Source organism: Oryctolagus cuniculus, chromosome 6 (genome assembly GCF_051225735.1).
Source record: "Oryctolagus cuniculus isolate XC-2025 breed Fujian yellow rabbit chromosome 6, ASM5122573v1, whole genome shotgun sequence".
Classification (NCBI taxonomy): domain Eukaryota; kingdom Metazoa; phylum Chordata; class Mammalia; order Lagomorpha; family Leporidae; genus Oryctolagus; species Oryctolagus cuniculus.
The window spans coordinates 134,725,197-134,738,420 of NC_142872.1; positions in this window are offsets into that span (position 1 = coordinate 134,725,197).

Below are 13,224 nucleotides of genomic sequence, written 5' to 3' on the forward strand. Positions count from 1 at the left end.
CTAAATCTCTACTTATCATGCCCAGCATTGGACCTTCTATTATGCTCACTTGTTTGAGTTTTCAGGCTCTTCACTGATATATGAGATTTAGCCTTCACCTATCCTTTTCACAATGCTCTACAGCAAAATATTCAATCTGATTTGTTTTGTTCCATGTAAACTCTGTATATAATTATTATGGCCCCCAAAAGCAGAAATTGATTCCATCATGTTTCTCAGTGCAGTTGTCATGGATCTTTATAATCTGGAACTCCTCTTATTCCCTCTCTCAAGGTGTAAGCAAGTGAGGTAAGATCTACCTCTGGTAAGCCCAGACAAGTGACTGCTGTGTGTGTGTGTGTGTGTGTGTGTGTGTGTGTGTGTTCCAGCTTTTCAGTTTACTACAGACTGAAAAAACAGGTCGAGGCTGCAGCTGTGGTGTAGCAGTGTAGTTGCAGTGCTGGCATACCATATAGGTGCCAGTTTGAGTCTCAGCTGTTCCTCTTCTGATCCAGCTCTCTGCTTATGGCCTGGGAAAGCAGTGGAAGATAGCCCAAGTGCTTGGACCCCTGAGCCCACTTGGGAGACCCAGAAGAAGCTCCAGGTTCCTGGCATTGGATCTACCCAGTTCCATCCAAAGTAGCCATTTGGAGAGTGAATCAGTGGATGGAAAACCTCTCTCTCTCTCTCTCTCTCTCTCTCTCTCTCTCTCTAACTCTCCCCTGTCTCTGCCTCCCTATAACTCTGCCTTTCAAATAAAAAAATAATTCCTTAAAAAAAGGAAAAAAACAGATCAGTCTAGTGTTTGAAGATTAGTGATAAGAGGAAGTTCAAAACCCACTGTGCTTTCTAATCTATCTATTTCCAAGGAGCCTTGAACAAAACTTAAACTGTCATCTCTATTTGATTGCTTGTTCCTGATGTATATACAGCACTTCTCAAAACCTTGGAGAGTCAAAGTGGTAGGATTAGGACACGAGCTGCACTTCAGACTCCTAACAGTTTGCATCCCCAATCTCCAATCCTTTATATGTCTACCCACGGCCATCTGGCTTCACCACCCACAGGACACCCCAACAACTCTGGTGAAATTTCCAGTAGCTTTCTAATTGTCAAATCCAATGACAGATGCCAATCTTTTAATTTTTTTTTCACTTCTTGAAACTAATGAATATTTTTAAGAAGTAATTTTTTTACATATTGGAATCTTGAAGAAATATTTAGCTTTTATTTTATTCTTCCTGGTTCCCATACTTCTGAACATTTTCTCTTTGAAAGTTCTCAGTCTTTTCTTCTTAGAAAACACTCTTTCTTAAGTTACTCTCACTTCTTTACTTATTCCCAATTTCCTTCACTAAATCCCTTAAATGTTAACTGACCCTCTTCTAACTCTATTACTGTTCTTTCAATACTTCTATAGTGAGGTTGACTTTCAAATCTAGCTTAGGTCTGTTCCTTGGCTCCCAGTTTCACACAGATGTGCTCCCCAGCTTTCAGTGGGATTCCATCCTCATTAACTCATTGTAAATAGAGAATATTATAAATCAAATATATTTAATATCACTAACCTACCAAACATCCCAGCTTAGCGACACTGAGAGAGGAGAGTGTGGCTTGCTCCCTTGTGTGATATTGTGGCTGACTGGCAGCTGCACTTGCTGTCCCAGCCCAGAATCATATATTATATGTAGCATATTGTTCTTTCAGGAAAAGCTCAAAATTCAAAATTCAATGTGCTGTTTCTACTGAATGTGTAATGTTCTTTGTATGACTTTAAAGTTGAAAGGCCTAAGTTAAACCATCAAGTAGATGACCATCTGTATAGGAATTATATCTCAAAAAGTTTTTATCAAAAAAATTAGTCCTTTTCACTCAGGTCTGCCTATTCTGCTCTTCTCCAAAGCATTCTTTACCCTCCCAAGGAAGTGAGTACCCTGGAAGTTATTCTAGATGTCTCTCTTTACCTTTCCTCCAGGTTTGTTTTGTTTTGTTTTGTTTTGTTTGAGACAGGCAGAGTTAGACAGTGAGAGAGAGACAGAGAGAAAAGTCTTCCATTGGTTCAATCCCCTAATGGCCGCCACAGCCAGCGCTGTGCCATCCGAAGCCAGGAGCTGGGTACCTCCTCCTGGTCTCCCATGCAGGTGCAGGGACCCAAGCACTTGGGCCATCTTCCACTGCCCTCCCGGGCCACAGCAGAGAGCTGGACTGGAAGAGGAGCAACCGGGACTAATACCCAGCACCCCAACTGGGACTAGAAACCGGGCGCCGGCACCGCAGGTGGAGGATTAGCCAATTGAGCCATAGCACCAGCCTCTTCCAGTTTTTTATTCCTTACCAATTCCTATTCAGTTGACTTCCTATCTGTCCAATTATCTCCATCCCACTTTTAATCCCTTAATTCATGTTCTCCTAAGTTAGATTTCACTTGATATGCTTCCCTGTGCTAAAAGTTGAGTATGAAGAAAATGATATTGAAATTGGAGGTGGGAAGTTGAACTTGTACTCCACTAAATTTCTTTTTTTTTCCTCAGTTTGTTCCTTCCTCTTCCCATCTCTCCCTCCATTTCTGTTTTTCTTGCTGTTTTACATAAAAAGCTTATGAAATGAAAATAATAGTGGCAGTGGTAAAGATTTCTGTACCTCTTCTATCTATATCTCTTTTTTCTGTATATGTAGATATATATATATATATGTATTTTTCTGTATATGTAGATATATATACATATATTATATATACATATATACATATATATTATATATATATTTTAATTATTTGAGAGCTAGAGTTATAGACAGAGAGGGAGACACAGAGAGAAAGTTCTTCCATCTGCTGATTCACTCCCCTAATGGCTGAAATGGCCAAAACTGAGCCAATCCAAAGCCAGGAGCCATGATCTTTTTCTGTCTCTCCTATGTGAGAGCAGGGGCCCAAGCACTTGCACTATCTTCTACTGCTTTCCCAGGACATAGCAGAGAGCTGGATTGGAAGTGGAGCAGCCAGAACTAGAACCAGTGCCCATATTGTATGTTGGCGCCACAGGTGGAGGCTTAACCCCGCTATGCCCCCTTTGTGTATGTTTTTAGCTAAATTTTTATTTGACAGGCAGAAAGACACAGAAAGAGAGAAAGAAAGAAGGGAGAGAGAGAGAGAGAGAGAGAGAGAGAGAGATCCCATCTTGGTGGTTCATTTCTTCAAATGCCCAAAATAGCCAGTGCTGAGCCAGGCTTAATCCAGAAACTCAATCCAAGTCTCCCATGTGGGTGGCAGGAACCCAGTTACTTGAGCCATCACCTGCTGCTTCCCATTATCTGATGCCCATCAGTGGAAAGTTAGAATTAATAGTGGAGTTGGGACTCAAACCTAGGCACTCTGATATAGAGTGTGGGCATCTCAAGCAGCATCTTAACTACTGTGCTTGCAAACACTCACCCTTCTCATGTTTTAGATTGGTGCATTTTGAAGCCAAATGGAGAAATCATAGATATCATCTAGCACAATTTTGTACTTTTGATCATACAAAGGGAGTGATTATCTCTTCCTTCTCAATACTAAATTCCAAGCAATAAAAATTGTTTTACTTTAATAGTGCAGGAATTTGCAAAATATCTACCTCTTTACATAAACACGTATAATTGTTTAGAATGACAACATATAATAGCTACCTGTGAAAATTGCAAAACATAAGATAGGGAAATTTGGAACTTAATAAAAAGTGATTTGAAGTGTTTGACTTACAATTAATTTTCTGTAAAGGAGTCTGTTGTGAAGGGGAAGAATTTTACTAATGGAGTTCTCCCTAAGTACTTGTGAGAGGTCGATTCCTCATTTCCAAGTGGCTGCAAAATCTACAGATGCTCAAGTTCCTTACAGAAAATAGCAGGTACTGGATATAGCCCACACAAATTCTCCCTTATTAAATCATCTCTAGGTTAGTTCAAATACCTAATACACCATAATACTATGTAAATAGGTGTTATACTACATTGTTTAGGGAATAATGAGAAAAAAATGTGTATACCTTCAGTATAGATGCAATTTCCCCCCCAACATTTTGATTTGCAGTTGGTTGAATCCATGAATATGGAATCCACAGATAGAGGCCTGCCAATGTGGAATAATGGTGCCAGTGGAAAAGGAAGTGTGTGGGATGATCAGACCTAATTATAAGGAGTAATACATTAATTATTGAAAGAAAACTATTTTATAATGAGAATTACTGCTGTCAAACTGTCTGAAAGGTGAAATGTACAATGTTTAGTAGGTTGGAAAATACAGTATGGCAAAACAGATGGCAGCTCCATAAAGTTCAAATTTCTATTCATTTGGGTGGTTTAAGGGACAATATCTAAATTGAGTTCACCACATCTTAGGAACAGGGATTCTCGATTTTTGCGAATATAAAAAACTAGATTTATTTTTCATTACCCAAGGATGATTTGATAACTTATTCTAAATTGGAATTTCTGGCCAAACATCTGTTCACTCTCACTGCCGGTAAGCCATGTGGGTAGCCACTGTAAAATCAAGTTTTAGCCTTGGTAGTACAGAAACACAACAAAGAGATCTAGGTGATCTTAGAAAGCCTCACATGCTGAGGAAACACAAAGTACTCCTCTCCTTTTCAAGGACAACCTGTCAAGGAAACACAGTGCTTGGTTCATCTACCAAGACTCTCCCTCTGTGGAGAGATTTTTGCATCTTCTCTTCAAGATTTCATCTTGTCTGCATGGCAACATATAGCATATATGCATATATAAAACAGCACACAGATGAACTAATGTTGTCTCAGTATGGAAACAATAACTGTGATTAATATAGTACCATCTGTTTCCTGTGCTTGATTAGATTGCAGTCTGCTTTGGGTACAGAGTCAGACATGTAGATCTCATAATGACAGGCTTGAGAATGGTCCATTTCCTCTGCCCTTAGCATGTCACACTCTTCTATTGTAACTGTACCTAGCTGGTTAGACTTTCAGAGGACACATTGTTCCATTTTTAAGGTATCTACTTTAGGGTCACCAATTTTTTTTACTGTATTTTTTTCTCTTTTTATGCAAGAAAATGCTTCTAGTTATATATTCCAACATATATGAGGCATAATTTGAACTTGACTTGCATCAAAATCTTTATATATATTGTTTACTTTCCATAAAATTAAGAAAATTTATCTATTAATTAAAGAAAAAACTATAGTTATGTACTGTCAGCTGTTTCTTAGTTACTGGGAAATGTCACTAAGAAATGTACCATTAGGCAATGTCATCATTATGCAACCATCATAGAGTGTACTTAAAGTATACGCTATGTACTATAACGTCTATAACTATGACACCTATAACATCACTAAGGGATATAATCTTATGGGGCCACCATTCACCATGCGGCCCACATGGCTGAAACATTGTTATGTAGCAGATGACTTTTTTCAAGGACAGTTTATATTTAAATTCATATTATTTAATTAATAACCACCTCCATTTAAGAAGAAACTTGTTTAAGAGTCTCCCAAGCATCTACTATTTTGTGCTATTTTAAATCATGTTTTTGTCCTTTATCCATGATAGAACATTTGAATCTAAGCTAGCTATCCTACCAGTTGTCATAAAGGGTCAATCAGTCACACTCAGGGTGAGCAATTCGTGCAACAATGGGCAATCAGCCAAGTGCTGTGATGGTTCCAAGAGTAATTACTCTCTTTTCCTTGCCCCCTTGAAATTTTTTTCTATACTAATATTGCAAGAGACAAGAAAACTAGACAAAACAAATCAATGTTTTTCCAAGATAAGATTGAATGTAACAAAGGACAGCAAATGAACAGGATTGAAAGCATAAAATATGTTCAATCCACTTAGAATTGATTCATCCTCAAAACGGAATCATCAGCTACAAAAGAGATACACCATTTTTGTTTTATTCCTCTGGCACTTAGGCATCCTTATACCCCTGGGTGCCCATTTCACCAATACAAATGGGAAGAATTTGCTATTTTGTAATAAAGGATCTGTAGTCAACACCAATATAGTGAATCCTCATTGTTTGCCTGCTACAACCTAATGTTCCTGAGAGGAAGGTAGAGGTGCAAACTGGTCCACCATGTGGTTGTGTATGCATGCATGTGTGCATGCACATGTGTGTGCCTGTTACAGCAAGACTTTGGACCCAGATTCCCAGGTGGGACTCCTGGTGCTGGCCGGTGTCTTGAAGTCTCCTACTGCCCTTCTAGTCTGCTATCCAGAGCAAGGTTTCCCAAACTTGGTCTCTCAGGGAGCAATGTTTATCAACACAGATATGAAAAACAATGTCTAGTGTTCAAATTAATTTGGGAAATAGTATTAACAATGAAGAGGTTTCTTTAAAATTGACCAAGGGTATTAAGATGCTGTGGTACATTGTAGATATTTACTGCAGAAACACCATGCTCTCTTTCTCCTTAGACACTTTTAACCTGGAATTCCCAATTAATATTTGAGCGAAATATCTAATGAAATTGGTTGGAAACTTTTTTTTCAAAAGATTGTTTATTTGAAAGACAGAGGTACAGAGAGGCAGAGGCACAGAGAGAGAGAGAGCAAGTAAGAGAGCGAGAGAGCGAGAGTGAGAGCGAGAGAGAGAGAGAGAGTCTTCCATCCATTGGTTCACTCCCCAAATGGCCGCAACAGCCAGAGCTGGGCCAATCCAAAGCCAGGAGCCAGGAGCTTCTTCCAGGTCTCGCATGCAGGTCCTGGGGCCCAAGGACTTGGACCATCTTCTACTGCTTTCCTAGGCCACAGCAGAGAGCTGTATCAGAAATGGAGCAGCCAGGACTCGAACTGGCACCCGTATGGGATGCCTGCACTGCAGGTGGAGGCTTAGTCCACTATGCCACAGTGCTGGCCCAGGTTGGAAACTTTTAAACTCTGGTTATTAGTGTCCTTTATTGAAGTTTCATATCCTGTCTTAACCCTTGAGATATGCAACTGAGAAAAGAGGAAGCATAGCACAATCAAAGTAAGTTGATCACCATGAGGATTTCTGGTCTACGACTGTGAGGCAGCCCCGAACGTGTCTTACAGAATTGAACAATATATGGCAGGAAATCCTCCATAAATGGAACCAAGGTATTATGATCTCCAAAGGAGGGAGCCAAAGTGGTATAAGTGCATTCCAAGAGATAAAGACCCTTAAGCATTGCCTCACAGACTGAATTGTCTGTACTGTGGTACTTGACCTTGACCCATACTAGCCCTTCTCCTCCTGTACTTCTACTGGGTGGAGTGGGGGACTCTGGTGAGATATGGAGTTTGTAACACTCTCTGTTGGTGATAAGACTTTCACTGGACATGTACCCATTCACAGAAACTGGACTATTGTGGTATGTATAGTATTATTTTTCTAACCCCAGCAAAAAGTATTGTTTGTAATTTGCAGAAAAATTTTAGTGAATTTTTATATAATATTTTCTTTTAAAAAGGGGACCAAAAATGAAGGCATGTGAAATGAGTTTGTGCAACTGAAACTGAGGAATGTTCCAGAGACATCAGAACTCATCTACTGACTCACAAAGAGTGCCTGCTGGCATGCAATGTTCAGACTTCCCACAGATTGGCAGAAAAAATAATTATTCTGACTCCACTGTGCCAGATGTGCATGGAAGCAAGGGTACTGATCACATAGGACTTCATTTTTAATAAAGTCTCCTAAGGAGATGAAGAAGGGAGTAGCAGAATACAACATTGTATTTTTTATTCATCTTGGTGCATTGCAAGAAATGCTTTTTTCAGGAATATTTTTTCTTAGATAACAATAATAACTGTAATTTGATGCAGGCTGTAAGGGTAGGATGTACACTCATTTTGGAATCAAGAAGAGCAGCAATTGGTTACCCCCTCTGCCATGTTCTAGCTAATTTCCTTGGGCATGTTAATTGACCATTCTCAGCTTAAGTTTGCTCTTCTGTAACAGGTGCATAATAAAGCCCTACTCTAATATCTAATCTGTGAACATCATCTTGTCATGGGTTCATAATAGGACTCCTATAAATTGGGTCCCTTCTATGCTAAAATGGAAACAAAGCACATACCAAAAACAGAAGCACATTAACATGAGCTCTCAATATAGTGTCTACGGCTATTGTTTCTCCATGGTAAAATTTTTACCTAATTTGATCATGTTATATTATAACTCATCTATAAAAATACAGCATTTTATGGTTTCAAATAAGCTATATGCCTGGCAGTGAGGACTAGCATTGACAGCCAGTAGAGCTAACCACTCACTTGGTGAAAAGGAATAAAGCTTAGTCAATCTAACTTAGATATTTTCAGAGTACAATGGATTCTACATCTGGGAAGTAATGTTTGACTTATTTTAGAGCCAGTCTTGAAAATAATGTCCTATGCAGTTGGCCAAACAAGATAAGAAACTGATGAGATGAAAATGCATTGTCATTGAAATACAAGAGTTAAATATCCAGTCACTAGTTTAAATGTCAATATTATTAGTCGTTGTACATTTCTATGTATAATTTTAGAATATAAAAGGTCCTAGGCCTCGGTGGCCTAGACTATACTTTTAGTGTGGCCCTGATTTCATAATCTTGACATGCTTGACACTCAAATTTTTATGAAATATAATAGTGGAGACTGACATATTAAAAGTAAAATACCAACCATATTGCTTGAAAGTAAATGTATCTTCTTGAAGATATTTATGGTAAGAGAGTTGGAATTGGGGTTGGGATTTCCTTACATCAGATAAGCATTATTAGAAAACATAATACCAGGTCATATAATATGAATGACTGCCAGGGTATTTGAGTGTATGAGCTGGTGCTTGGGTGGTAGAGCCACTGTTAAGTATTATAAGAATAAGGATATTAATAGACGGATTAAGGATTACAGAACTGGCCGGTGCCACAGCTCACTAGGCTAATCCTCTGCCTTGTGGCGCCAGCACACCGGATTCTAGTCCTGGTCGGGGCGCTGGATTCTGTCCCGCTTGCCCCTCTTCCAGGCCAGCTCTCTGCTGTGGCCCGGGAGTGCAGTGGAGGATGGCCCAAGTGCTTGGGCCTTGCACCCCATGGGAGACCAGGAAAAGCACCTGGCTCCTGCCATCAGATCAGCACAGTGTGCTGGCCGCAGCATGCAGGCCATGGCGGCCATTGGAGGGTGAACCAACGGCAAAGGAAGACCTTTCTCTCAGTCTCTCTCTCTCACTGTCCACTCTGCCTGTCAAAAAAAAAAAAAAAAGATTACAGAACTGTGCATGGAGCTAAGTAAGTAAAGCTTTGGGAGCCTACAGATTGGAGGACTGCAGTCACTGATGACTTTAGCCCAAAGCACTGGAATGGGTGGAGAAGTTGAGTTCCTAAAAGGAGGCTGAGAAACCGCAGCTTCTGGACCAGGATGCTAAAGAGAGAAGCTGAAGAGCTATCCATAGAAAGCCACATGGCTCTCACCGCTCTTCTAAAAATATGGCTGCCTCTTCACATCTTCCTTCCAAGCCTCACACCTCCCACTCATTTGCAGCCTCTGAGCCAGAACCACACTGGTAAGGAGATTTTGGGAAATGTAGTGCCCAGCCTTGGAGAGGCGTGGTTATGATGCCTTTAGTATGGGACAACCATCTCTCACTTGCTTATGCTGTGAACGGAGAAGTCTCTGCTCCCCCTGGAGGGCACCAAGAGTGTCACAGGATGTTTACAAAGGTGTGTTCCTCCTTTAGCGCGCTCCCGTGAGAACTCAGTGGATAAAAGTAGAAGCAAAATAACTTAGTGAAATAACTAAATGAAGGAAAAAGGAATCAAGTTCTTATGGAGCAGTTTTTGTGCATAGGCATTAAGGAATTTATAGATATTATTTAATCTACTTTGTCAATATGGATTTTCTGTTTCAATTTATAGATAAGGGAACTTGATTTTAAACTGAAATAAAGATTTCCTGGATCATTTACTTAGTAGATGATTAAGTGGTTGCTTCTACCACACCATATCATATCAGTATAGTGGATGGCAAATTTAACATTGCTTTTAGTAAAGTGCAAATATTTTTTGCTATTAAGTAAAATCTATATTGGCATTTATTTAACCCTCAGCGTGTTATTTTGTGGTCTACCTGCATGTGAGTGACTTGGAGAATCAGCATTTAAATCCAGCTCTCTCTGGGTGATACATATTTACTCTGTGGTTTGAGAATTGCTGATTTCGATATTTCTTCAACCCTCAGGGTGAACATGGGGTTGGTTAGGGGAAAGAGCCAATTTTAATGAAGCTATTATAGTAGGGTATATTTAAATAAAGACTTATGTGAGAGTTCTATAAGATATAAAATTAGAGATCAAATTCTTACTTTCTTTATTGATAGTGTTGCTTTATAAAATTGGCTTCAAGAGACTAACATATAGTCATTATTTCTAAACAAAAAGAAATCTCAGATTTTAAAAAGTGCTTATTTTTTTCTAGGGAAAATCATTACAGCTATCTAAGTCCATTACATTTTTGAATATATATTATCTGTGACTTCAAGACAGTTCATAAAATGGATCGAAGAACAGAATTAAAAATAAGCTTATTTGGTATGAAACATTTAGAAATCCATCAGTTTCTTTCTTAATGTACATTTGCCATGGGCTTTTTAAAGATCCCTCATAATTTCATCCTTACCTAATTGTCACTTATCTAGAAAGTAGCCACACTATGAAAGTCAGTTAACAATGCACCATTTTGGTTTTCTCCACAGTGACCTAGTACGCTCAGCATTACAGTGACCTGGCAGGCATGACTCAGGAACTCCTAGTACATTCTGTTCTGCTAGTCCCAATTTTCAAGTAGAATATAATGACCTTAGTTGGAAAGATGCTTCTTTTTGACAGATTGACCTTTTCAAACTGAAGCTTATGTTCTAAATGCACGCACCAACACAAGTAATAAAACATTAAGAGAATAACAGGAAACTTCAAGTGTGTAACCTTGAAGACTTAAGCAAGGAACAAATACTTAATTACATCATTCTCTACTATGCCAAACAATGGTGCTTTTGATTTTCTTGTTTGGTAACCAATATATTTAAAATACCAGTTCTTGAACATACAATGTGTTCATAAAATGAAAACATATATATATATATATATATATATATATAGTTAATCTAAGGGTAATATCAGATTATTTTAGTTAACCCACTTTTATAATTGAGAAATGTAATGGAATTTATTTATTTCAAAGCATCATGAAGAAAAAGGAAACCTGTTGAAGTGAAATGGACACTATGAGAAACAGTGACTTGATCAGCCCTTGTCCTGACTGTCGAGGAACAACTTAATACTTAATCCCTTTTAGTATTTTTTTGTTCTACTTAATACTATTGGTTGAACTCTTTAATTAACACATGATTATTCTTAGGTGTTTAAATTTAACTGGAAAGTGATCCCTGTTAAATATAAGAGTGGGAATAAGAGAGGGAGGAGATATACAGTTTGGCACATGCTCAATCAGACTTGCCCCAAACAGTAGAGTTAGAAATGTGCCAGGGGATTCCAATACAATCCCATCAAGGTTGCATGTACCAATGCCATCTCACTAGTCAAAGTGATCAGTTTCAGTCCACAATAGATCATAATGAAAGTATTAAGAGTCAAAGGGATTACACAAACAAGACAAGTGTCTGCTAAAACTAACTGGTAGAATCAAAAAGGAGAGAAAGATCCAACATGGGAAGTGGGATACACAGCAGATTCATAGATGTACTACACAGCACTCTGGCCTCAGAATCAGCCCTTAAGGCATTTGGATCTGGCTGAAGAGCCCATGAGAGTATTTTAGGCATGGAAAGCCAAGACATTCTGGCAAAAACAAAAACAAAAACAAACAAACAAAAAACACCTAAATGAAAGATCTCTGTGAGTGAGATACCAGTGGAAAGAACAGGCCATCAAAGAAAGAGGTACCTTTCTCTGAAGGGAGGAGAGAACTTCCACTTTGACTATGTCCTTGTCTAAATAAGATGGGAGTTGGCGAACACAAAAGGCTTCCATAGCCTTGGCAACCCATGACAAGAGCCTCGGGTGATTACTGAAGTCATAAACAAGAGTGTCAATTGTTAAGTCAACAACAGGAGTCACTGTGCACTTACTCCCCATGTAGGATCTCGGTCCTTAATATGTTGTATGATGTAAATTAATGCTATAACTAGTACTCAAACAGTACGTTACACGTTGTGTTTCTGTGTGGGTGCAAGCTGTTGAAATCTTTACTTAATATATACTAAATTGATCTTCTGTATATAAAGATAATTGAAAATGAATGTTGATGTGAATGGAATGGGAGAGGGAGTGGGAGATGGGAGGGTTGCGGGTGGGAAGGAATTTATGTGGGGGAAAAGCCACTGTAATCCAAAAGCTGTACTCTGGAAATTTATTAAATAAAAGTTTAAAAAAAAAGAAAAAAAGTAAATTAAAAGCAGTTCTTATGAATGTTTCAAATTGAAAAAAATATAAAAAGACCTGGCCCATCAGAAGCTATTAGGACTGCCTTACCACTGACTCTTCTGCTCCCGATTACTTGATTCCTGCCTGCAGGATGAATTCTACCACCTGGGAACCATGACCAAGCAGAGCAGTGCTCCAGAACTGCCTGACTGGTTAAGTCTCCTCTGGGATGATTTCCTTTATGCTCATGGACACCATGTTTTCTCAGTTCATACAGGATCTGTCTTTTTGATCATTTGTCTGGACTTCAGACTTGTGTGTCTGTGATATCTCCATCCTTTTTTTTTTCTGTTTTCCATCTCACTGGCCTTTTGATATCTTTGTCTTTTGCACCAATCTCTCACATGCTCCAGTCCTTTGACATTTTCTTCTACCCTGAAAGTTCTTGTCATTTTTCTAAACCAATCAATCACTTTACCTATTGCAAACACATGTGAGTCAACACTTGATGCTAACAGATATTGGACTCATGATTCCATGAATTAAGAATCAACTGCTAAGAAAGATTAAGTCAGAAATCTTCCCCTAGACATTTATTTTCTCCAAGTTTAACGTGGGAGTTTTCAATACCTTCCTGCTAAGGTCGCTTTAAGAATTAAATGCATGACACATGAAAAGCATCAAGTGCCTATACACATACAGCACCTGTCACTTAAGTACTCTAAAGGAAATTTTTCCCCATTTTAGTACTGTTATAGTACTTTGGCATGCAAAACTTTATAATACTTCTGTTTCATGTGGTATATATTCTATTCTTTTTAAATAAATATATGATTAATA